Consider the following 24,940-nt stretch of genomic DNA (forward strand, 5'->3'; position numbering starts at 1 on the left):
TCTGGGCCACAGTCATTTTGTAACTAGTGTTTCTTTAGTGTGGTCTTTAAATTTTTTTTTTAAAGTTGAAAAGCCATATTTTCCAGACTGAAAAACACAGGCTACCTTGTTCAGTCAATGTAGTTTAGGTCAAGTGTAGTTATGAAAAACAGATGAATTCTGGTGATCAAGTTGTACTTTGACAAATATTCCATTGTTTGAGCATGCAGTAATTTCTTTAAAATGTTACACAGTTCTGGTCTGAGATTGGCTTCTTTCTTTTAGCCTGCAGCATGTCACCACGTAAAGGTCTCGTCAGTCAAAACTTAAAACATCAGCTTCCTTGTATAGGATATCGAGCAGAAGTGTTCACTGCAAAATAGATTTGGATTCCTCCTTCGCTGTTAAAGTATAGGGACTTGAATATGCATATCACTTTGGCATGTGCTCACTTTGTGCTGTCAGGTCTGTTAGAAGTGGCATTTTCTCCCATGCAGGATTTACTGAGTGGCCCGAATGTACATCTTCAAGAGAAATGTATTTGCCTGTTGTGTTAATGTTAACACAGTGCTCTAGCCCATTAGTGATTTGGTTAATCATATTTCGCCTTCATACAAGTCTTCCTTGCCTCGTCAACAGAACAGAATGTTCTGCCTTATCGATCTTAGATACTTTTATGGCTTCTCTGAGCAGCTCACAGTCTTTTAATGTCTCTGTCATCACAACACCTCTGTGAGGTAGGGTTGTGCTATTATCTCCATTTTACAGATTTGGTGATCTGAGGCACAGAGAGACTAATGAATTTCTCAAAGTCACACAAGTTTTCACAGAGGCACTGAAGTGATTTCTGCATTTCTATATTCAGTGTGTTTATAAAGCTTTTGAGGATGAAAAGCAAAGTAGACATGTATACTAGCTTTTAATGTTACTGTTAGCGCTGTTTAGGCCAGTTAGTCCAAAATGTGCCATAAAATCACCTTTTAAATACCTTTCTCTATCCCCAAATCAATGTCCCCCTTCCAGAAAATTCCACCAGCTCTTAGAAAGCAAGGCTGTATTTTACCCAGTGGGTCCCTAAAGTGTTCTGGATGCTTTATTTAAAAAAAATAAAGGCAAGACATGATCCCTGCCACAAAGAGCTTTACAACCTAACTTGGATATGTTGCAGTTCATGGGGTAACTGGTATTAGGAAGGCGAATCAGATGAGGAAGGCCAGTTACAGCACCAGATCACTCCAGTTAGGCATGTGCACATCTTGGTAGTTCTAGGAGAAGTATGTTTTAAAATAATCAAATGTTGATTTTAAATGGGTTTTAAAAAATTATTGATAGAGACCGCATCTTGCATGTATCCATCCGTGGCTTTGATCACAGGACAAGAATGGATCAGACCTCAGAACAGACGGGTAGGAGAATAGGCATGATTTGGCCTACCAGCCATAAGAGTACGCTCTTAAACTGTTTTGTCATAAAACAAAATAAAAATTTTAAAAATTGAGAAGCTTTTTTGTTTGATGTCTTATCAGTGCCCTGGATCTCTTCTTGCGCATGATCATGTGTTGCAACGCTTGTTTCCCTGCTGCTGCTTGGAGATAAAAATGTATTCATCAGTCAAAAGTATTACTCTTCCCAATGTATCTTAATTAATGCATGTTGTTTTTCATCCACTACAAGGAAATATGAAAGCCAAAGCTGTCATTTCGGAAACGTTTAGTGTATTGCTTACTTTTTAAAGATCAGTATGATCAAAACCCCAGATCACTTTTCAGCCATAGCAGTTTCAAATATTGTGCTCTTCCTGTTTTAGCTATTTAAAAAAATAGAAATGAACATTTTGAAGAACCCAAAAGAAAAATGTTTAAAACCTGTAAATCATTTAATTCTGTGTGAAAATTAAATGTATTTTAAATATGCAAACTATTTATTTTTAAATACCAGAAATTTAATTTTGAAAGTCTAATCCAGCAGTACTTGTACGTAGGGAACTCAATGGGAGCTTTGTGAGTTGTAAATGTTAAAAAGGGCTGCACGATTGGGAAGATTATCATCTGCGTTCTGTGATAGTTTACCTATTTTGAGTAAACATTATAACCCCCACACTTTACCAAGCATGATGTAAGGTGGACAAAATTTGGATTGGAGAAGCTGAAAATCTAATACGCTAGGGGTTGTCAGACCATAGCTGAATAAACTCTGGCATCTCTGAATGACTGAAGGAGTAGCAAACACTTGCACCAAATTCATCAACTACTGTTAAATTTGAAGGAAGACACATTTCAGGTTAACATTTAAACCTACTAAAATGTGAGTGATAGTCTGAGATATAGATTTTTCTTCAAGAAGAATTGTGGCTGCATCATACTAGGAGCCCATTTCACTCTGAATATCCAAGTGTGCTTTACACCTGTTTATAAAACCTGAAGAAGAGTTCTGTGTGAGCTCGAAAGCTTCTCTCTCTTACCAACAGAAGTTGGTCCAATATACGAGATTACCTCACCCATCTTGTCTCTTTAATATCCTGGGACAGACACGGCTACGACAACACTATAAAACTGTACACAAGTACCACTTTGTTTGCCGCAGAGGTATGCAAGGTGAAATTTTATTGCCTGTATTATGCTTGAGGTCAGACTCGATGATAATAGTCTCTTCTGACCTTAAAATCCACCTTTGGGGAGTAATGTAATAGCTGTTTAAAGGGGCATGACAGTACACAACAGTTTAGGACTAGAAGTTAAGACTCTAATCCAATTGAAAGTACAGGGGATTTTAGGTAAAATGGATTTTATCTGAGTTGGAATTTAGCTGGCAAACAGGGGCTAACACCCAAAATATTCCTTGGAATCCCTATTTACTGAAGTGCTCAAGACCTTGGTTTTATGTCGCACCCAAAAGATAGCAGCTCCCAATGCCTTGCTAGTAGCTTTATCCAGAACTGAACTAAAGGGGAAAGTACAGTGTTCCTCGCTGAAAAGGTAGTACCATTTTGTGCACCGTTCCTTGGAGGTCTTTCATCAAAGTACTTGCCCAGCTACCCCTGTGTAGCTTGTGGCATCTGACAGCATCACAGGAGGCATTGATATTTCCGCAATCTTTAATTATAGCAAATAAAGATTAAAATTCTCTTGAGCACGAATAGTTTATTTAAAAGGATGTCAGAGTTGGCAGATCCAAGATTTCATCGTCTTTTTTGCTTGTCCATACATAAAATTCATAAATCTTTATGTTGCTCAGTGTAAAGTGCAAAAAGTACTTCAGAATGCCCTTTCTTCTGTATTACATTGAACTCCTCTGGCACCTTTCATCCGAGGCTGTCAAAGCTGTTTACAAATGCTAATTAAACCTCACTGCACCTGTACAAGGTGAGCAGTGCTAGCCACATTTTGCAGCTGGCAGGACTGAAACACACAGAGAGGTTAACTTTCCCAAGGTCAGTGGCAGGGCTGGGAAGAGAACCCAGATCTCTTGTCTCCTAGTCCTCTGCGTTGACTGCTACGTGGGCTTTCCTTCTACTTATTTAAAAAGAAAGCACAACCCTCTAACCATCCAAGCCCTGAACATATGGACTCAAACACCCTTTCTCTTAAGAAAATAGCCACTGGTTTCAAGTTTCCAAGGAGCTAGATTCTGAACAACCAAGTAGAATTCAAAGTGGGGAATCCTATCTTTTATCCGATAGGTCACAATATTACAGCTGCGGTTGAACCGTGCAAAGACCAAGAAAAGGTAAAATGGCCGGTAAAAGGTAAAGGTGAATTATCAGTCTTACTACTCCCATCTCTGAAGTCTTTGTAAATTTTGCTTTATAAAGTGCTTCGATGAAAGCAGTGATCTAATTTTCCCTGAGGAGGCCAGTTGTGCCCATTCAGTATTCTACGATACATTCTTTTATCACTCTTATCACTGTAATATCTGAGGACCTTCCCATTGTGCAGTAAGAGACGTATCTGGCATCTATCATTTATTATTTGTTCTCTCTTATCTTTCCCCAGGCAGAGAATTGTGTATGTTTTGTTTTAGTAGTGTTTTGTTTTTTTTTAAATGTGCATGTTGTGTGTGTTAGAAGAGGCTGGTTGGAGGAGTGCACCTGGCACTTGGAGTGCAGGGTGGTGTGGTTTGTGACGGTCCTTTCGTTCCCTTAACCGTTTGTTTTATAGTCTCAGACCAGTCCCCGAGAAAGCTCTGTCTGCTGCATAAATGGATTTTATCCTGTAGTAGAAAGAGGGCCTTGAAGATAAGGTCTGAGACCTTGACCTTGAATTGATATTCTATGGGAAGCCAATGCAGAGAGCAGAGGACAGGTCTGATGTGCACTGGTAGCCAGTGTTGCTGGGGAGACATACTGCAGCGTTCTCTACTGATTGGCGTTTTCTAGGGGCTGATGGCTTCATGCCCATTCTTTCAAGCGCAGACAGAAAGATTAGTCAGTTCAGTCAGTCAGATTACACAGGTGAATTTTTAAAAGCCATATTACAAACTATAAATACTGTTACTCAATTTTTGATTTATAAAAGTTTTCAATTCATTCTGCTCTCTTACCTCCAGTGTCCCATTTGCTGATGTCATTCCATAAATGTGCTTAGGTGTTTTTGGTTGATCCTAGAAATTAAAACTAGGAGTTTATTTAGATGCCTTTACTGTCTGTCCTCTCTGCTGCTCTCCTATACAATTTGGACCACTTCAGCCCAGTTCTCACAGCACTTAGTGTCTCTCTCCTAGCAGCTTGCCAGCACTACCTCTCACTGGGCAAGGTCATAGGCCAGGGGTCGGCAACCTTCGACACGTGGCCTATCAGGGTAATCTGCTGGCGGGCTGCGAGACCTTTTGCTTACGTTGACCGTCCGCAGGCACGGCCGCCCGCAGCTCCCAGTGGCTGCAGTTCACCGTTCCCGGCAAACGGGAGCTCTGGGAAGCTTGTGCTGCTTCCCGCAGCTCCCGTTGGCCGGGAACGGCGAACTGCGGCCACTGGGAGCTGCGGGGGGCCGTGCCTGCGGACGGTCAACGTAAGCAAAAGGTCTCGCAGCCCGCCAGCAGATTACCCTGATAGGCTGCGTGCCAAAGGTTGCTGACCTGTGTCGTAGGCCCTTTCACGCTGATGTGTGTTTGGGAGGAACTGTGGTGAGGAAACTAGACCTTTGTTATTTTCAAAACCCAGTAACTATTCAAGGTAAAGTGTTTCAAGTCTGCTTTAGAGATGAGGCTGCTGTTTTGTAAATTCTGAAAATTGCTGGTTATAATAAGAAAAGGAGTACTTGTGGCACCTTAGAGACTAACCAATTTATTTGAGCATGAGCTTTCGTGAGCTACAGCTCACTTCATCGGATGCATACTGTGGAAACTGCAGAAAACATTATATACACACAGAGACCATGAAACAATACCTCCTCCCACCCCACTCTCCTGCTGGTAATAGCTTATCTAAAGTGATCATCAAGTTGGGCCATTTCCAGCACAAATCCAGGTTTTCTCACCCTCCGCCCGCCCCCCCCCCCCCAAACTCACTCTCCTGCTGGTAATAGCTCTTCAGAGTGGTCACTTTGGATGGGCTATTACCAGCAGGAGAGTGAGTTTGTGTGTGTGTGGGGGGGGGGGGGGGGGTGGAGGGTGAGAAAACCTGGATTTGTGCTGGAAATGGCCCAACTTGATGATCACTTTAGATAAGCTATTACCAGCAAGAGAGTGGGGTGGGAGGAGGTATTGTTTCATGGTCTCTGTGTATATAATGTCTTCTGCAGTTTCCACAGTATGCATCCGATGAAGTGAGCTGTAGCTCATGAAAGCTCATGCTCAAATAAATTGGTTAGTCTCTAAGGTGCCACAAGTACTCCTTTTCTTTTTGCGAATACAGACTAACACGGCTGTTACTCTGAAACCTGGTTATAAGAAGTATTGCCAACCAGAAATCAGGAGTAAGGCCTGAAGAAATCATGAGTAGATCCCTGCAAATCTGTGGATATCCGCTTTCTATCTCCCCTCAGCCTAACTAAAAGAAGGTTGAGGGGAGATATGATTGCTCTCTATAAATATATCAGAGGGATAAATACTAGAGAGGGAGAGGAATTATTTAAGCTCAGTACCAATGTGGACACAAGAACAAATGGATATACATTGGTCATTGGGAAGTTTAGACTTGAAATTAGACTAAGGTTTCTAACCATCAGAGGAGTGAAGTTTTGGAATAGCCTTCCAAGGGAAGCAGTGGGAGCAAAAGATCTATCTGGCTTTAAGATTAAACTCGATAAGTTTATGGAGCAGATGGTATGATGGGATAACATGATTTTGGTAATTAATTGATCCTTAAATATTCATGGTAAATAGGCCTAATGGCCTGTGATGGGATGTTAGATGGGGTGGGATCTGAGTTACTACAGAGAATTCTTTCCTGGGTATCTGGCTGGTGAATCTTGCCCCTATGCTCAGGGTTTAGCTGATCGCCATATTTGGGGTCGGGAAGGAATTTTCCTCCAGGGCAGATTGGAAGAGGCCCTGGAGGTTTTTCGCCTTCCTCTGTAGCATGGGGCACGGGTCACTTGCTGGAGGATTCTCTGCTCCTTGAAGTCTTTAATCCACGATTTGAGGACTTCAGTGGCTCAGACATAGGTGAGAGGTTTTTCGCAGGAGTGGGTGGGTGAGATTCTGTGGCCTGCGTTGTGCAGGAGGTTGGACTAGATGATCATAATGGTCCCTTCTGCCCTTAGTATCTATGACTCTATATCTGTACCCACATCCGCGGACTGTTTTTGTGGATTGAGGATCTGATGCGGATACAAATTTTGTATCCACGCAGGGCTCTAATCATGAAACTTAAAAAAGAATAAACGTTGAATTTTTATTTATTTCCTGGTTTCTGAGCCATTAAGATATACTCCACATTTTTAAAGTTTTTCTCTGCAACTGAGAGGGCTTTTTAAAAAAATGAAATCTTAGATTCTCATGCACTCTCTTGATTCCAAAGGCTGGGACTTTAAGAACAACACCAAATACCACAAGACCCAGGATCAAATGGTGAGAGTTGGCAAGACTGTGTGATCATTCTCATCTGTTGATTCATATTTGAGGTAATATAGGAAAAAATTGAGAATTAAAATAGGAGCCCTTTCCTATATTCAGCTTGACTTCTCTAGGCAGGAAAATAAACATGCTAGCATATTTCTAAGGTTAGATCAAAGATCTGATGGCCCTTGACAGGTAGAGACGTGATTACAAGCTGTGATACAACTATTGTGTTGGATGTATCTTCAGAATAACTTCTTAACGTTGTGTAATGGCTATTGGAAAGGCATGAACCCAAAACTGTTTATCCAAAGCAAGAAATATGATGCTGAATGGATTTGGAAAACATACAAAGGACACTCAATGAGAGAATTATACACTCTGAGGGCTGGTCTACACTACCGCGGTAAATCAGTCTAACTTAGGCAACTTCAGTTACGTGAATAACGTAACTGAAGTCACCGTAGTTAGATCCACTTACCGCGGTAGCTACGCTGCACTATGATGACAGGACAGTGTCTCCTGTTGACTTCCCTTACCCTTCTCAGGGAGGTGAAGTACACAGATCAATGGGAGAGTGCTAGATCGACACTTGCAGCAGTGCCGATCTACAGGTAAGTGTAGACATGCCCTGACTATGTTTGAGTAAATACTCCGGTGAGTGATTATAACAGTGGAGCAGCTCAGCATAACCTGAAAGGTGTAAATGGGGAATTCTAGACTGACAGAGAAGATAGAACGGTGAACTGAAACACCTGATACATGGCCTGACCACAGCTTCATAGAGAAAAGGGACAAGTGAACAGCGGATGTACTCTCCAGAAACGCAAGATTTCCCTTTCGTACTTTAACTGCTCCAAATGGGGTTAATATAGATTAGCGTTTGCAGAATTTCAGACAAAATGTGTTAGGCATGCCGTTTTCCTAAAAGTCTGATTCTTGCTAGATTCTTAGTGCAGCTTGTTTTTTGACCCTGGCTGTGGTTTTAGATTGTGTGGGGATTTCACACAGACTCTCTCAGACCTTGACTACAGAAGGTACGTCCTTACTGATCGCAGCTTGGGTAGGCACGGCAGCACTAACTTGAATCGAGCGAGCACGGCTAAGAATAGCTGTGAAGCAGCAGTGGCTAGCGAGGCGAGTTAGGTACCCATGGTGCTGGGCAGGCATGTATCCCAGTGCTGATGCCTCTTCGCTGCTATTTTTAGGCTACACCGAGTGTGAGCATGCCTGTCCAAGCTGCAGTCCCCCCGATTGCAGCGTAGGCATCCCTTAAGAGGAGGGTGGGAAAAACATGTTTGGAATTTACCCCATTCAAACATCTCTATACAAAATGTAGGGGCTTAAGGAGTCTGTCCTGGCAGTAAACAAGGGTGTTAGATCGGCACAGTATTCCTCATGATATTATCATGAGGCGTGCAGCATTCTGTGCTTTACTTAAAGCCCCAGCTCCCACAGAAGCGATTATATGAGTATCTCAGCTTTCTTTTCTTTTCTTTTTTTTTTAGTGTGACTTTCTCGCCCTCATGTTGGTGGAGAAAAGCTTAAAAATGTGACTTCAGTGCACCCTAAAGACTCAGAAAACAGAAGGCAGATAAAAAGACCCCCAAATGTGGGTGTTCCCCCCCATCTCTTAATTTTTAAGCCAATTTCATATTTTTTGTGCCTGACTCATGGGAAAATACTGGAGGTATATCCTATGGTGGACTGGATGCTTTTATCAAGATGAAATATCGCATGCTGGGATTTCTAGTTGTGCAGGCATTGTTAGTGTGGTGGTTATTTGCCCTATTTTAAACAAATTAGTGCAGTTCCTGGACATCCAGCAGTTTGTGAATGGTGGCACCTTGCCTCAGCTCTGGAGAATTTGGTCCCTCTTGGGCTGTGTTTTTAATATTTGCAGAAGATGAGCTCCTCTGATAATCCTGGAGGTGGAGTTGTTGGATTGGAACCCAGTCTTTCTGCCTATTGTAACTTGCCGCTTTCCTTCATCTTCCAGGCTAGTGCCTGTAAAAAGAAGAATAAAGCGGCAAGAAAGCTGCATCCGATGAAGTGAGCTGTAGCTCACGAAAGCTTATGCTCAAATAAATTGGTTAGTCTCTAAGGTGCCACAAGTACTCCTTTTCTTTTTGCGAATACCGACTAACACGGCTGCTACTCTGAAACCTAAGATTTTTCATGAAACAACTAATTTTAATTACGAATGGTCTGAGTGCAGGATGGGGAGCCAGTAACTTCTGAGTTCTAATACTAGCTTTGATACAGACTCTACGTGGGCTTGGACAAGTCATTGAAACTGTTCTGCACCTCAGCTCATAGATTCATAGATTTTAAGGCAGAAAAAAACATGGTGATCTAATCCGACCTCTTGCACAACACAGGCTACCGAATTTCACCCCATGATTCCTGCATCAGGCCCATGATCTCTCACTGAGCTACAGCAAGTCTCTTGCCCAGACATCCAGTCTTGTTTCCCTGTATGTAAAATGGGAATATTTATCTACTAAAAAGGATGTTGTGAGGATAAATTAGTTAATGTTTAGGAATAATGTTGCAGATGAAAAGTGCTTTTCAGAAGTTAGGTATCAATGCAAATGACGCACAGATTTTTGTTCAAGCAAATCCATTTTATACGGGGGGGTTGCTAAGTGTGAGCAGGATGCAAACTCCTTTGGGATTTACCCTTTTGCTACTATGGCCCAACTGTTTATCATCCTAGGTCAGAGGTTATGAAAAGCAGTAGTTAATTAAAGCTTTATTAGATGTAGGTGATAATACTATGAAAGGAGCCAGCCACGCCGAGGCCAATAATAAAGACCCTTTGTTAAAATATTTAATAAATTAACACTCTGATCTGGAGGGGAGGGGTGGAAACCGATTACAAAGGCCAGGCTTGTTAATCAGAATGTTTACTCTCTTCAAAAGTCCAGGCCCCATGGCTCCATAATCTTTAGTGATCAGATTTTTTTCCCCCTAGTACTGCAGACTGCTGCTGGCCCCTGCAGGGGAAGTTCTTCTTTGGGTCAGGCCTGGGACACGGCAAGGAGGAAGTGCCAAGACAAACATAGGTTACAAGGGCCATCACGCTAATAAACAGAGCACTCGTTAGTCAGAAGGTCAGGCAGCTAGTCAACGGCTTGGAACAGTGACAGCAGTTAGCACAGGTTCATATTGCAAGCAAATGGAGTGAAAGCTCGTTTTGAGCAGTCTGTGGAGTTTGGCAAGTGTTTCTGTGTGGGGATATTAAAATATTGATACAACTGGGATTCCCTAAAGCAGCTTTCCTTTTCTGCCTGCTGCTTGGTTTGCTGAAACTCCGTGCTAACGCATCTTCCACACTGCTACTTTTTGCTCTTTTAAAAAGGTAAAGATGTGATGAAGTAGTACTCGTCTGTGTGACTGGAATGCCATGCATTGGCCTTTTTGTCTGCTGCCTGGCAATTTCCAGACTTGAACAGTAGGGGGCATCTTTTACTCATGCTTTTTTGGTTTTGTTTTAGTGTCGCTTGATCTATAGGGCCGTCTTTAAAAAGCAAATAGAGCATTTGACCTGCTGTGCAAATTAGCCATATGGTGAAGTGTAATATCCCGCTGACCCTCATTACAGAGCACTATGAAAAGCGCTCCCCTTTTCACATGCAAGAATATTAAAGTGGCCTTTTCAGCATTTTCCTCCGTATAAAACTGTCTTCACTCCCATGGCCAGGCAGTTAAAAGGGAACTCCAGCTGCAGCCAGGATGGTGAAATTAAAGGCTTTACCCCGTCTAAATGGAAAATAGATATTCCTTCCTTAGACTGAACTGAGAGAACAATGCTCCACTGCCATCCCATCAATAAGAAGGGATAATGCCCCTATTTTCTGAGAGGAGGGAACACAGGTCCCTTTTAGAGAGTGGCTGCTGTGAAACCATCCCAAAGGGGGGAGCTTTTTTTTTTTTTTTTTTAAGAAACTGTCCTGTCGAGTTAACCTATTCTTGGCTTTATCCTCAGAGCGGTTGGAAGCAAATCAGCACCCGAGGTAAGAAAACTGAGTCATACAATAGTTAGCCATATGAGAGACGCCACCATCAGGGCCAAGGAGATCCACTTTCCTACTGTGACTAGTTGCTGTTAGGCTGACTTCCATCAAGAGAAACTTCTTGTGCATCTTCATCTCTTTGTAGAAAAACTGCTGTAAGTTCAGTCTAAGACGTGCACCCCTCCCCCACCTGCACAAGTGTATGCTTGAAACCAGAGGTGAATTAAAGCTTTTCCGGGTCTACCAGAGCTTTGCAGCCCCATCTGGAGAGGGATGGGAAGAAGCTTCTCTTCAAAGTCCTTGATCTTCCTTCCAGGAGAGGTAGACCAATCAACTCAGACCATCTCCAGCTGACTGGCAGCAACAAGCTGTGTGCATTTCGCAGCTACCTGATTAGCAGTGTCATATGTTGCCTCTGACCATAGAGGCCAGATTGCAGGGAACATACTTCAATCTGTACCTTGCTTAAAACTAGTTAAAAAAATAAAATAAAGTAAAGGAGCTGAAGTGGGTGGGAAGTGACTGATACAGGGGACTGGAAATGGGATGTAGCATTCTTCCCCACTAAGTCATCTGTTTGAGTCTGGCCTGGGTTGCTAGGGTCTGAAAGTGGATACTATCTAGTCTGGCTTGTGTGACACTGAGTTGGTGGGGGACAAGAGGAAATAATTGAACAAGTATTGAGTATCTATAGAAGGTGCTACAAGCAGGAGGGGATGTTTACCTGTGCAGTGTCCAGTGCACAGTTATGGACCCTCTAAAAGAAAGAAGAGAGGAATTAAATAAAACCTCAACAAACTGACTTGCACAAAACACTACAAGTAAGGGAGTCAGCTGCGTGACCGAGGAGACTGGCTCTCCTTAGACTGGAGGGCTCAGGACAAGAGTGTGATGGGAGAATGGAAACGCTAATGATTTATTCTCATCTTGAGGGGTCTCCAAGCATCTCACCAACTTCTCCTACATTCATATTTGCAATTTATTTCATGCTTCCCCTTATGTTTCTAGCAGTTTTCTTCTTCTTATGTGCCAAATGACCATCACTTCCTTCAAATCTTTCCTTAAAACACATCATGCTCTACGAAGTCTTTTGGGGATGGTATCTGCAAGATTCCAAAATTTCTGCACTAACTCAAACTGGCACTGTGACAAAGCGCATTATGCCTGAATGGTTTTCCTTGTGACTGAGCTATTAGTTATCTACTGTAGTTTGTTACAGCCCTTTGGGGAAGGGACTGTGGTTCTGATTCTGATTTTGCTTATACCAATGTAAAATCAGAGTAACTCCTTTAAAGACAATGACATTATGGTGGGGTAAAACAGGAGTGAGAGCAGACTTGGACCCTGTGTCTCTCTTAATCATAGGACTGGAAGGGACCTTGAGAGGTCATCTAGTCCAGTCTCATGCATTCAAGGCGGGACTAAATATTATGTAGACCATCCCTGACAGGTGTTTGTCTAACCAGCTCTTAAAAATCCCCAATGATGGAGATTCCACAACCTCTCTAGGCAATTTATTCTAGTGCTTAACCACCCTGACAATTAGGAAGTTTTTCCTAATGTCCAGCCTAAACCGCCCTTGCTGCAATTTAAGCCCATTGCTTCTTATCCTATCCTCAGAGGTTAAAGAGAATAATTTTTATCACTCCTCCTTGTAACAACCTCTTACGTACTTGAAAACTGTTATCATGTCCTCTCCGAGTCTTCTCTTCTCCAGATGAAACAAACCAAGTTTTTTCAATCTTCCCTCATAGGTCATGCTTTCTAGAGCTTTAATAATTTTTGTTGCTCTTCTCTGGACTTACTCCAATTTGTCCACATCTTTCCTGAAATGTGGTGCCCAGAACTGGACATATTATTCCAGTTGAGGCCTAATCAGCACAGAGTAGAATGGAAGAATTACTTCTCCTGTTTTGCTTACAACACTCCTCCTAATACATCCCAGAATGATGTTTGCTTATTTTGCAACAGTGTTACACTGTTGACTCATATTTAGCTCGTGATCCACTATGACCCCCAGAACCCTTTCTACAGTACTCTTTCCTAGGCAGTCATTTCCCATTGTGTATGTGTGCAACGGATTGTTGCTTCCTAAGTGGAGTACTTTGCATTTGTCCTTATTGAATTGAATCCTGTTTACTTCAGACCATTTCTCCCATTTTTTCACGTCCTTTTGAATTTTAATCCTATCATCCAAAGCTTTTGCGACCCCGCCCAGATTGGTATCATCTGCAAATTTTAGAAGTATACTTTCTATGCTATTATCTAAATCATTGATGAAGATATTGAACAGAACTGGATCCAGAACTGGTCCTTGCAGGACCCCACTTGATATGCCCTTCCAACTTGACTGTTTACCACTGATAACTGCTCTCTGGGAATGGTTTTCCAACCAGTTACACACCCACCTTATATTAGCTCTATCTATGTTGCGTTTCCGTAGTTGTTTGAGACGGTCTTGTAAGGTAGTATCCAAAGCCTTACTAAAGTCACATCTGTATATCACATCTACCACTTCCTCCCCCATTCACGAGGCTTGTTATCCTGACAAAGAAAGCTATTAGGTTGGTTTGACATGATTTGTTCTTGCAAAATCCATGCTGACTGTTACTTATCACCTTATTGTCTGCTAGGTGTTAGCTAATTGATTTGCACCATTGTTATTTGCTCCATTATCTTTCCGGGTACTGAAGTTAAGCAGACTGGTCTGCAATTTCCTGGATTTAAAATATTTATATGGTGCTAAATGCACCATTGGCACCCAAACACAGGTATTAAAATAAGATCCAAACTATCCACGGGTATCATTTCAGCCAGTTCAAGGTGATAGTTAATAAAGCACAGCAGCACTACTCGATGGGGTAGAGAAGGAAGTGTATACTGTATCTAGTTAAAACTGGTGGAGGAGTTTAGACTGGCAGAATGTAATCTCCAGCACTGGAGTTTGGCGAAGACCATAGCATCACCAACTCACAAAGAGTGTTCTGGGATTGTAAATGGCTAAAAATGATCGGGGCATTTGATCCCAATCCTGCAAGTTTGTTGTTCGTGGAACTGCTGTTGTCTTTGGTATTAATTTTGTGCACAGAGAGTTTGCAAGAATGACCCTCAACTTCAGATCACCCAGTTAATTTCTACCTGTTACTTCAGGTAATTTGAAGGCAGGCACAAAAATCCTCTTATTTACTAACTTTTGTGAACAGTTGTGTAAAGCTCAGAGTGGGTTTTGTAACGATGGAGCTGATCTCACTTTTGTTTTTGTTGAGATGCTGTGTAAGTCTCTCAAAGAAAATGAAGGAGGGGGAAAGTCTGCGTGTAACTGAAAATCACCATGGAGCAAAGTCTTAGCAAGGATTAAAAAGCCAGTGAATGCCAAAAGTCAATTTAAGAAGAGCCTGGGCCAAACAGTAGCAAATACTGAATACATCCATAAATCCAGATGGGAGCATGCTCTAACTCAGGCTCATCACTGATGAGCGGAAGATCAAGTTGATTGTTAACCTGTTTACTTTAAACCAAAGCTGCGGTATTTAGAATGAGATAAACTGTGGATAGAGGATTCCCAGTGCTATAAATTAACGGTGCTTCTTTTGGATTGGAAACCTAGGTGATTCCAAATCATTAGAGGACTAATTCTGTAGCCACGCCATAGATACAAAAAGAAAAGGAGTACTAGTGGCACCTTAGAGACTAACCAATTTATTTGAGCATAAGCTTTCGTGAGCTACAGCTCATTTCAGCTCACGAAAGCTTATGCTCAAATAAATTGGTTAGTCTCTAAGGTTCCACTAGTACGCCTTTTCTTTTTGCGAATACAGACTAACACGGCTGCTACTCCATAGATGCAATTCTTATCAATGTTTATAGCAGTTGTGCTTGGGGAGCAGCTACAGAATCAAGCACTAATTGACTATAGTAGGTAGGAAGGTTGTGCTAAATCTTTTAGTTTGAAATACCTGGACTCCCTGTAACTCTGGATTCAAATCCCAGCCTGACTAACCCAGCCCTCCCACCTTCTGAGGTGCATAAATAGCAAACTGTGCCTTTTACTTTGACTCTTTTGCGTGAGATCTCACAGAAGTCCTAGCTGGTCTCTGCGGATGTTAAAGGTGATATGAGGATTAAAAAAATACTTGTAAAATGCTTGGAGTGTCTCAGCTGACAATCACTGCATCCGGGCAAAGTGTTATCACTACCATGTTTTACACAGTGACCTACTGCTCTTCAATGATTAGTACATTCTGTACATGGGACGGTTTTCTGTTTCAGGGTTAACACCACTTAAACCTCTGTTATCCTAGTGAGACGTGACATGTTCAGCATGTTTTGGATCCAAAATACCCTTTGCTAGGCATGTAGTTGTGAACCTTCTGAGAAATTAGGAAGCCATGCATTAATGATTTGAAATGGCAGGAAAAATAAATTAGATGAAAATGTATATTAAAGAAAAACATGAAACTTACTGTAACTATCCTCATGTAATTCATAACTGGATGCACTTTCACCTCTGCTACCCTTAGCTAGAGCTTTTTTTGATTCCTTAAATCTTGCATCTGCCTTCGTGTGATTATATTTCATTTTCCCTTATGGCAGCTGATGTGGTGATCATCAACAAGTTTAATTATCTGGCGCTCATTGCCAAGTTTGTGAACTGGATGCTCCAAAGCTAATCTGAAAAATAAAGTTCTGCCCAGTAATTTTATAAAACATATGGTGTTATTGATGGCTTTTCCTGGACCGGTGATTAGAATAAATGTGCAGTTTGTGACTGTAATTTTGAATCTTTGGCTGCCTGCTTGAATGGTGGGGGGCAGGGAGGGAGAGAAATCTGTTCCAATCAAATAAATCTAAATAAATGAGCAAGCATGTGTGGTTTTTTCCCTCTTTTCTGGGGACTGTCTACCCCAGAGACAGGCACTGAGATATAAAAAACCATTTGCACAGACAATAGTCTGCTTTGGAGGAAAGTTTTCATAGTGAGTTGCAGATCCTCTGAAACATACCTTAGAAACCTCACTCTCTGTCTGTCCTGTAGCTGCTAGTTGATTCAAGATGTGTAGAGTGTGAAGATATTTTCAATGTGACTTCTGTTTTGTTAGGCCACTAATATTTGTCTTTTTCTATTTTTAAAAAAGGAGATGAATAGATTTTGCAGATATGCCCAATGTATTAGTTATTGAGTATTAAATTTATGCAGAGTGAAACAGCTGCTTTTAGGAACATTTGCGGGAGGGATAAATAATGAAGAGGACAAGTCACTGATACAGAGCAATCTGAATTGGGCACAAGCAAACAGTGTGTGTTTTAGTATAGTGAAATGTAAATGTATATATCTAGGAACAAAGAATGTGGATCATACTTACAGGATGGGGGATTCGGTCCTGGGAAACCGTAACTCTGAAAAAGATTTGGGGGCCGTAGTGGATAATCAGCTGAACATGAGCTCCCAGTGCATCTCTGTGGCCAAAAGGGCTAATGCGATCCTGGGATGCACAAACTGGGGAATCTCAAGTAGGAGTAGAGAGGTTATTTTACCTCTGTATTTGGCTTTGGTATGACCACTGCTGAAATACTATGTCCAGTTGTGATGCCCACAATTCAAGAAGGATGTTGATAAATTGGAGAGGGTTCAGAGAAGAGCCAAGAGAATGATTAAAGGATTAGAAACAAGCCTTAAAATGATAGCCTCAAGAAACTCAGTCAAAGAGAACATTAAGGGCTGACTTGATTACAGTCTATAAGGACCTACTTGGAGAACATATATTTGATAATGGGCTCTTCAGTCTAGCAGAGAAATGTACAACATTATCCGATGGCTGGAAATTAAAGCTAGATGAATTCAAACTGGAAATAAGGTGTGTAAATTTTTAAATGTGAAGGTAATTAATCAGTTGAACAGTTTACCAAGGTTTATGATGGATTTGCTATCGCTGGCAATTTTAAAATCAAGATGGAATGTTTTTCTAAAGGATATGCTTTAGGGATTATTGTGAAGAAGTTCTCTGGCCTGTGATATATAGCAGGTCAGACTAAATGATCACAGTGGTCCCTTGTGGCCTTGTAATCGATGAATATGACTAGAAAGAAGCTGAGAACATTTGTGACTGACAAGAAGACACGGAGACCATCTATAGAAAAGATCAGATGAGTAGTAAAGCGATAGGAAGGGCGGCAGGACAACATGAGTTGGTCAGTGATGCTTTAATAGGCTCTCTGTGCAATCTGGTTGTTGAACAGCCTTTAGATACTAACATGATAGCATTTTAGAAAAAGAGAAATAGGGACATGAACAGAAGTAACCATTAGTAATGACATTGTGTAGTGATTATAAGGGAACAATATAAAATATAGGTTATTCATTGCCTATGGCAGTTCTGTCCTCCATATTGACTCATTTATAAAAGATTTAAAAATACACAAACCTGGAATATTGCATTCATTTCTGGTCACCTTATTACCAGAACAATTCTGATGTATTCTGAGGGAGTTCACAGAATAGAAACAAATATAACTTTGGGAGGGCTGACTACACTGAGGATAGATCAAGAGTGAAAATATGTATAGTTTAGCAAAGCAACAACCCAGGAAAAACACACTTTCTAATATATGGGGAGTGCAGAACAAAAAAAGGAATGAATCATAGAATCATAGAATATCAGGGTTGGAAGGGACCTCAGAAGGTCATCTAGTCCAACCCCCTGCTCGAAGCAGGACCAAGTCCCAGTTAAATCATCCCAGCCAGGGCTTTGTCAAGCCTGACCTTAAAAACCTCTAAGGAAGGAGATTCTACCACCTCCCTAGGTAAAACTGTTTAGGGATGTACAGGGGAATGTTATTAAGAGGATGGGATGAAATTAAGAAAGGGGGAAAATGTTGGTGGAATCATAGAATATTAGGGTTGGAAGAGACCTCAGGAGGTCATCTAGTCCAACCACCTGTTCAAAGCAGGACCAACCCCAACTAAATCATCCCAGGCAGGGCTTTGTCAAGGTGGGCCTTAAAAACCTCTAAGGATAGAGATTCCACCACCTCCCTAGGTAAAACTGTTTAGGGATGTACAGGGGAATGTTATTAAGAGGATGGGATGAAATTAAGAAAGGGGGAAAATGTTGGTGGAATCATAGAATATTAGGGTTGGAAGAGACCTCAGGAGGTCATCTAGTCCAACCACCTGTTCAAAGCAGGACCAACCCCAACTAAATCATCCCAGGCAGGGCTTTGTCAAGGTGGGCCTTAAAAACCTCTAAGGATAGAGATTCCACCACCTCCCTAGGTAACCCATTCCAGTGCTTCACCACCCTGCTAGTGAAATAGTTTTTCCTAATATCCAACCTAAACCTCCCCAACTGCAACTTGAGACCATTATTCCTTGTTCTGTCATCTGCCACCACTGAGAACAGCCGAGCTCCATCCTCTTTGGAACCCCCCTTCAGGTAGTTGAAGGCTGCTATCAAATCCCCCCTCACTCTTCTCTTCTGCAGACTAAACAATCCCAGTTCCCTCAGCCTCTCCTCATAAGTCATGTGCCCCAGCCCCCTAATCATTTTCGTTGCCCTCCGCTGGACTCTCTCTGATTTGTCCACATCTTTTCTGTAGTGGCGGGCCCAAAACTGGATGCAGTACTCCAGATGTGGCCTCATCAGTGCCGAATAGAGGAGAATAATCACTTCCCTCGATCTGCTGGCAGTGCTCTTACTAATGCAGCCCAATATGCCATTCGCCTTCTTGGCAACAAGGGCACGCTGCTGACTCATATCAGGAATATCAGGAAAGACTTCCTGAGAGAGCTCGGTTTATGCTTTGGAATAATTTCTTCGTTCACATTACTTGGGACGTTTAAAAATTGACTGAACAAGGTTCTGCAGGGAACAATATGGCATTGCCTGTGAGATCAGTGGGATGAACCAGCATGTCTTGTCTGTCTCTGATCTCTAGGATCTCTGTTCAAATTTGTCTTCCAATTACGTTGTCTCTCCCCCCCCAGCCCTTCAAATCTAGGACTCAAGCCATTTGATGCATTGAAATATGGAGGCATTTGCTTTCTGAAGTATACGAAGTATGGCAGTTTGCGCGGGATAGAGAGGTTTCATTCAAAAATGAAGAGACTAGTTTATGGATAAAGCCACAAGTCTCAATACTCGGTTTTAAAGTCAAGCAATAACACTTCTACACATTGTGTCTCTGGAGTGATTTCCAAAGGGAAATCGTTTGTCAGTCTTAGCCTCTGCTTACGTTGGAAAGAAAGGGAGGGAACATTGTAAAGCTGCCTCAAATATTTCATCTTCAACAAACAACTCTTGCGCCCCCCCCCCTTATTTTATTGTGTAAAATAATTGCTGATGGGCAGAGTATTTAAAAAAGACAAATAGAAAATATTTCAGAAAACAAAGCTGGCAATTTAGCTCCCAAACACTGGGTTGGGGAAAGACAGATGCTTGGTTGCACTGGCGGCTTTTGAGTGAGGTAGGCTTTCCTTAGTGCTCTTCTGCAGTGAGGTTCAACACCAAAGGCACCTTCTGTGCAAAGCCCTGTTGCCTAGGTAGTGTTTTTGGAGGGTAATGCCCCAGAGCACGCACAATGAGAGTGTGACCTTGTCAGAGCTAGCAAAGAGATTGTGGGAGTCACTAGGGGACTTGAGCAAAAAGGGGTATGGGATGCTGGGAAGATGGAAGAGTGCACTTGAACAGGTGGCTGGGGGAATGGTAGGAGAGGGTAAGGGCAATATTTGGGACTCTTCCTCATCTTTTCCCTTAGAATGTATGGAAAGGAAGGAGAGTTCTTAGCTGTGCATCTTGAGGGATGAGTAAAAGTGTGCCTTGGTTGGGAGCTATTCCGAGCAGAAACTTCATCGTGGATTAAGTTATTCTTTAAGTTACTCTTTAAAATGTCTGACCAGTTTCAAATTGCTGTTGTGGTCCTAGTGACTTGCGTTTGAAGACTCCAGTAAGCCCTTGAGGTCACCTCAAAATCTCACCTACGTTGTTTGGTGAGATGACAACCTCTGTGTACAGGAAATAATTGGAAATTAACCACCAATTGACTCTCAGAAGATTCTGTATAAAGCTATCGCAGTGTCTGGTTTCAGTGACTGAAGGAATCCTGTGTACTCCTTTCCGCATTGAAGATTGCACCTAACCTCATCTGTTTGCACTTCCCAGAGGGTGCTGTACGCTGTTGGAACTCACCCAGTCAGTTGAGGTTGCTTTTCTCAGTAGTGTTTTTCGGGAAGGAAAAACTAGAATTTAATGTGAGCTTGCTCTGTGAATTCAGTGTTAACAGGCGACTGCCCCATGTTAGTCTGAGTGGTTTCAATCAAGAATCTGAATGATGCTGTCAGAGGTGTGTTTGGTAGGCTCACCCTTTGAAGTAGTCAGTAGAGAGACAGACTTTCTCTTGCCAACAACCTGTTTTGGTTGTTTGTGGAAAGGTTCCTGCCTAACCATTTAGCAAGATAGGCAATTACCTTACTGAAGGGGGCCTTCGTCTTGCAGTGATCTGCGGATGATTGATGTGGTCATGTAGCTGAGTCTGTATCATCCATTTTGGCAATTCAGGGGCAGAGATGTAAGATGGGATGATACAAGACAACTGTTGAGAGGTTAGCAAAAGAAACTTAAAATGAGCTGGAATAAATTTTGTCTTAATGTACATAGTAACCTGAGGATCATGATACTGCATTTCTGATCTAAGGAATGTATAAGAATAAAAGTGAAGGGAATGGAATGGGATACAGAGCCTTTAACCACTACTCTGGTCCCTAAATTCAAATCCAGACCACGTTGGTAATGACAGCTTTTTTTTTAATTTAAATTGGCCAATTGGAATGGATTGGTCATTTTAATCCAGTTCCTAGTCAACAAAATCCTCATCGTATAAGCCACGACTACATCAGGTATTAATTTACACCCATATTGGCAGTGTCAGCAAAGTAGCCAAGGGATGAATGGGTTAGACAACCTCTAAGGCACATTGGAGGCTGTGTTGTGGAGGAGTTAACGTTAGTACTGCAGTTGCTTCGCTTGTCATGTGGGTTGTGGGGAGCTTCAGTCTCAAGGACGAGTCTTGCACCTTTCAGCAGCCCTAAATTCAACAGAAAATTAAAGACGAGCACCATATTTGTGGGGAGTGGAGAGGAATCTAACTCTGGCCCATAATGAAGATACAGTTGCGAGGTTTGGTCTTGAAAAGTGCTTGAATAATAGCCATCGGATTGCTGCATGGCATAGAGGAAATGCAGAGATGTGTAGAAATTGTTTCAAAGATTCTACAATTAGAATATCGTAATTTGCACTTGTCACGGGCCTCAAACTTTTTCACATCACAAACACCCATTGTAAGGCAGTTAAACATTATTATGCCACTAATAGAGATTGCAGAAATTGAGCCATAGAAAAGTTAAATGACGTGCGTAAAGTGACGGGACAAATCATTGGTGGAGTTGGGACAAGAAGCTTGGTCTCAATACTGTCATCCCACTCACTAGAAGGTCAGAGGAAATGGATAGCAACAATAGCCTGACAAATGTCTATGTATTTATTATGCAAGTCTGGGAGCTAAGAAGTCTGAAGATTTTTAGCGCTTTAGGTAGGGGCACCATTTGCAGTTCCTAAGAAGGAGGCTAGTCCTATTAAATCCCCAGATGGCACCTTTCTAAAGGAAAATTCCATTGTAAAAAAAAAAAATTGCTCAATTTTACGTTGAGTTTTGGAGTTTTCCTGTCTTAGTTTCTTTCCACTTGCAAATATGAAGCTGATGTTTCTAACGCTGATGACATAACAAACAGGAGTCGTCAAATGGGGAGTCTGCCTGCAGAGAAATGGCTTCCATCCTCACAGAGGAGCTAGGTTGAGGTGGAAGGGGAGGTCTGAGACCTGTGGTTGCAGGAAGGAGCTGAGTGTTAAGGGTGTCTTTCTAAAAGTTCTAAAAGCTGTCAGCTAGATGCAGGCAGAAGTCACTTGGTGAAATTCTCTGGCCTGTATTATGCAAAAGGTCAGACACTAGATGATGATAATGGTGCCCTCTGGCTTTGAAGTCTGTGAATCCCTGACTTGCAATCCTGTTATCCCACACCAGCTGATAAAATGAAGGGAGAGCATGAGGGGACAGATGGCAGTAATGTCAGAAGAGAGAGAATGGGACATGGGGAAAGACTATTCCTAAACAGCTTCTGGCTCATAAATGCCTCTTTTTAAAATGTCAGACTTGCTGTTGACTTAAAACCAATTTCAGCCCTGGTACAAAGTGGAACAACTTGATTGACTTCAGGGGATTTGCCCTAGCTTAAGCCAGGTCTGAGTTAGTTTATACCAAGTCTTAGTTTGTCTTTTGACCTTCACTAAGGACAAAGGTATTGCATATGTTCTAACAAATAGAGAACCAATGTTACAAACCTGAAAACCCTGTGTTCCAAGATCTACGTCAGGGGTGGGCAAACTTTTTGGCCCGAGGGCCACATCGGGGTTGTGAAACTGTATGAAGGGCCGGGTGGGGAAGGCTGTGCCTCCCCAAACAGTCTGGCCCCCGTCCCCTATCCGTCCCCTCCCACTTCCTGCCCCGTGACTGCCCCCCTCAAGTCCCCAACCCATCCAACCCCCCCGCTCCTTGTCTCCTGACCGCCCCCTCCTGGGAACCCCACCCCTAACTGCCCCCCCAGGATCCCACCCCCTATCCAATCCCCCCGCTCCCTGTCCCCTGACGGCCCTGCCCCATCCAACTGTGCCCTGTCCCCTGACTACCCCCCAGAACCCTCTGCCCATTATCCAGCCCCCCTGCTCCCCGCCCCCTTACCATGCCGCTCAGAGCAGCAGGAGCTCGTAGCCCTGCTGCCCGACCGGAGCCAGCTACGCCGCCATGCTGCCCAGCAGGAGCGGTGGGCCAGAGCGCGGGCAGCGCAGTGAGCTGAGGCTGCGGGGACAACAGGGGAGGGGCCGGGGGCTAGACTCCCCAGCTGGGAGCTCAAGGGCTGGGCAGGATGGTCCCGCGGGCCGTAGTTTGCCCACCTTTGATATAGGTACACAGAGCACATGGGTGACGATATCTGGAGGGGCCTCACAATGAAATCAGCGTGGCTACATTTTACCTAACCTGCTGGAGCTCCATAATCTACACACAAAGGAGGGGAGCGTGTGTGACTGCACTGCTGGAAATATTAACGGCAGAAATTTCCTGAGAACCTTTTAATAAAGGGGCTGTTAACTCAACCTCTGTTTGTACAATAATATGGGGAGGAGGTTTATGAGTGGGAAGTATAGAAACAATTGTTTGGCTTTTTAATTCACTTTCTCCATTTAAACAAAAAAGACCCAAGTCTCTGGTTGTGCGTGGAGCAGACTAAAAATACTTAGGAGTAGTTGTTCTTATTTGTTCTGTACAGTATCTGAAAAAAATGTTTGGTCTTTAAAGTGCAAATAGAGACACTGTCCCTGCCCTAAGGATTTTGTAATCCAATTTCAGATGTGAAACAGTAAGAGGGTGAAAAGAACAGGAGGACTTGTGGCACGTTAGAAACTAACACATTTATTAGAGCATAAGCTTTTGTGTGCTACAGCTCACTTCATCGGATGCATAGAATGGAAATATATATATGTATACACACACAGACAGATAAGTTGGAAGATGGCATACAAACTGTGAGAGACTAATTAGTTAAGATGAGTTATTATCAGTAGGAGGAAAAAAAAACTTTTGTCGTGATAATCAAGATGGCCCATTTAGACAGTTGACAAGAAGGTGTGAGGATACTTAAGGAAATAGATTCAGTATGTGTAATGACCCAGCCACTCCCAGTCTCTATTCAAACCCAAGTTAATGGTATCGAGTTTGCATATTAATTCAAGCTCAGCAGTTTCTCCTTGGAGTCTGTTTTTGAAGCTTTTCTGATGCAAAATTGCCACCCTTAAATCTTTTACTGAGTGGCCGGAGAGGTTGAAGTGTTCTGCTACCGGTTTTTGAATGTTATGATTCCTGATGTCAGATTTGTGTCCATTTATTCTTTTGCGTAGAGACTGTCCGGTTTGGCCAACGTACATGGCAGAGGGGCATTGCTGGCACATGATGGAATATATCACATTGGTAGATGTGCAGGTGAATGAGCCCCTAATGGCATGGCTAATGTGATTAGGTCCTATGATGGTGTCACTTGAATAAATATGTGGACAGAGTTGTCATCGGGCTTTGTTGCAAGGATAGGTTCCTGGGTTAGTGTTTTTTGTTGTGTGGTGTGTGGTTGTTGGTGAGTATTTGCTTCAGGTTGCTTCAGGTCTGTAAGCGAGGGCTGGTCTGTCTCCCAAGATCTGTGAGAGTGAGGGATCATTTTTCAGGATAGGTTGTAACTCTTTGATGATGCGTTGGAGAGGTTTTAGTTGGGGGCTGAAGGTGATGGCTAGTGGCTTTCTGTTATTTTCTTTGTTGGGCCTGTCCTGCAGTAGGTGACTTCTGGGTACTCTTCTGGCTCTGTCAATCTGTTTTTTCACTTCAGCAGGTGGGTATTTTAGTTTTAAGAATGCTTGATAGAGATCTTGTAGGTGTTTGTCTCTGTCTGAGGGATTGGAGCAAATGCGGTTGTATCTCAGAGCTTGGCTGTAGACAATGGATCGTGTGGTGTGTCCTGGTTGGAAGCTGGAGGCATGTAGGTAAGTAGAGCGGTCAGTAGGTAAGAGGGTGGGGAGGGAAGGATGGTAACAGAGTAAGGTAGGAATGCTAAGCGGTACAACAAGAAGGTGCTGCAGTAGCCACATAACCTGGGCAGAATTTGGATGTCTTGATGCCTCAATAAGGGGGATTCTGAGGATGCTCAGAAGTTTTTTTTTTTTTTTTTTTTTTGTGCTGACTGGATGGCCACCCTCCTGGATGTGGACAAGATGAAGCAGTCACCAAATGATAAAAAAAAATAGAAACTCCTCAAGTCCCCTAGTGAGGGAGAAACCACTCACCCTGTATAGCTTAACTGA

The 24,940-nt window shown here is 42.5% G+C and overlaps 1 protein-coding gene across 7 annotated transcripts in view; it reads left to right on the forward strand.

Annotated features, from left to right (window-relative positions):
- EXOC6B (exocyst complex component 6B) overlaps window positions 1-24,940 on the forward strand; it is a 448,390-nt gene that overhangs the window by 220,228 nt on the left and 203,222 nt on the right. The gene's annotated exons all lie outside the window — the stretch shown is intronic.

This window comes from Chelonia mydas, chromosome 4, assembly GCF_015237465.2.
Source record: "Chelonia mydas isolate rCheMyd1 chromosome 4, rCheMyd1.pri.v2, whole genome shotgun sequence".
Classification (NCBI taxonomy): domain Eukaryota; kingdom Metazoa; phylum Chordata; order Testudines; family Cheloniidae; genus Chelonia; species Chelonia mydas.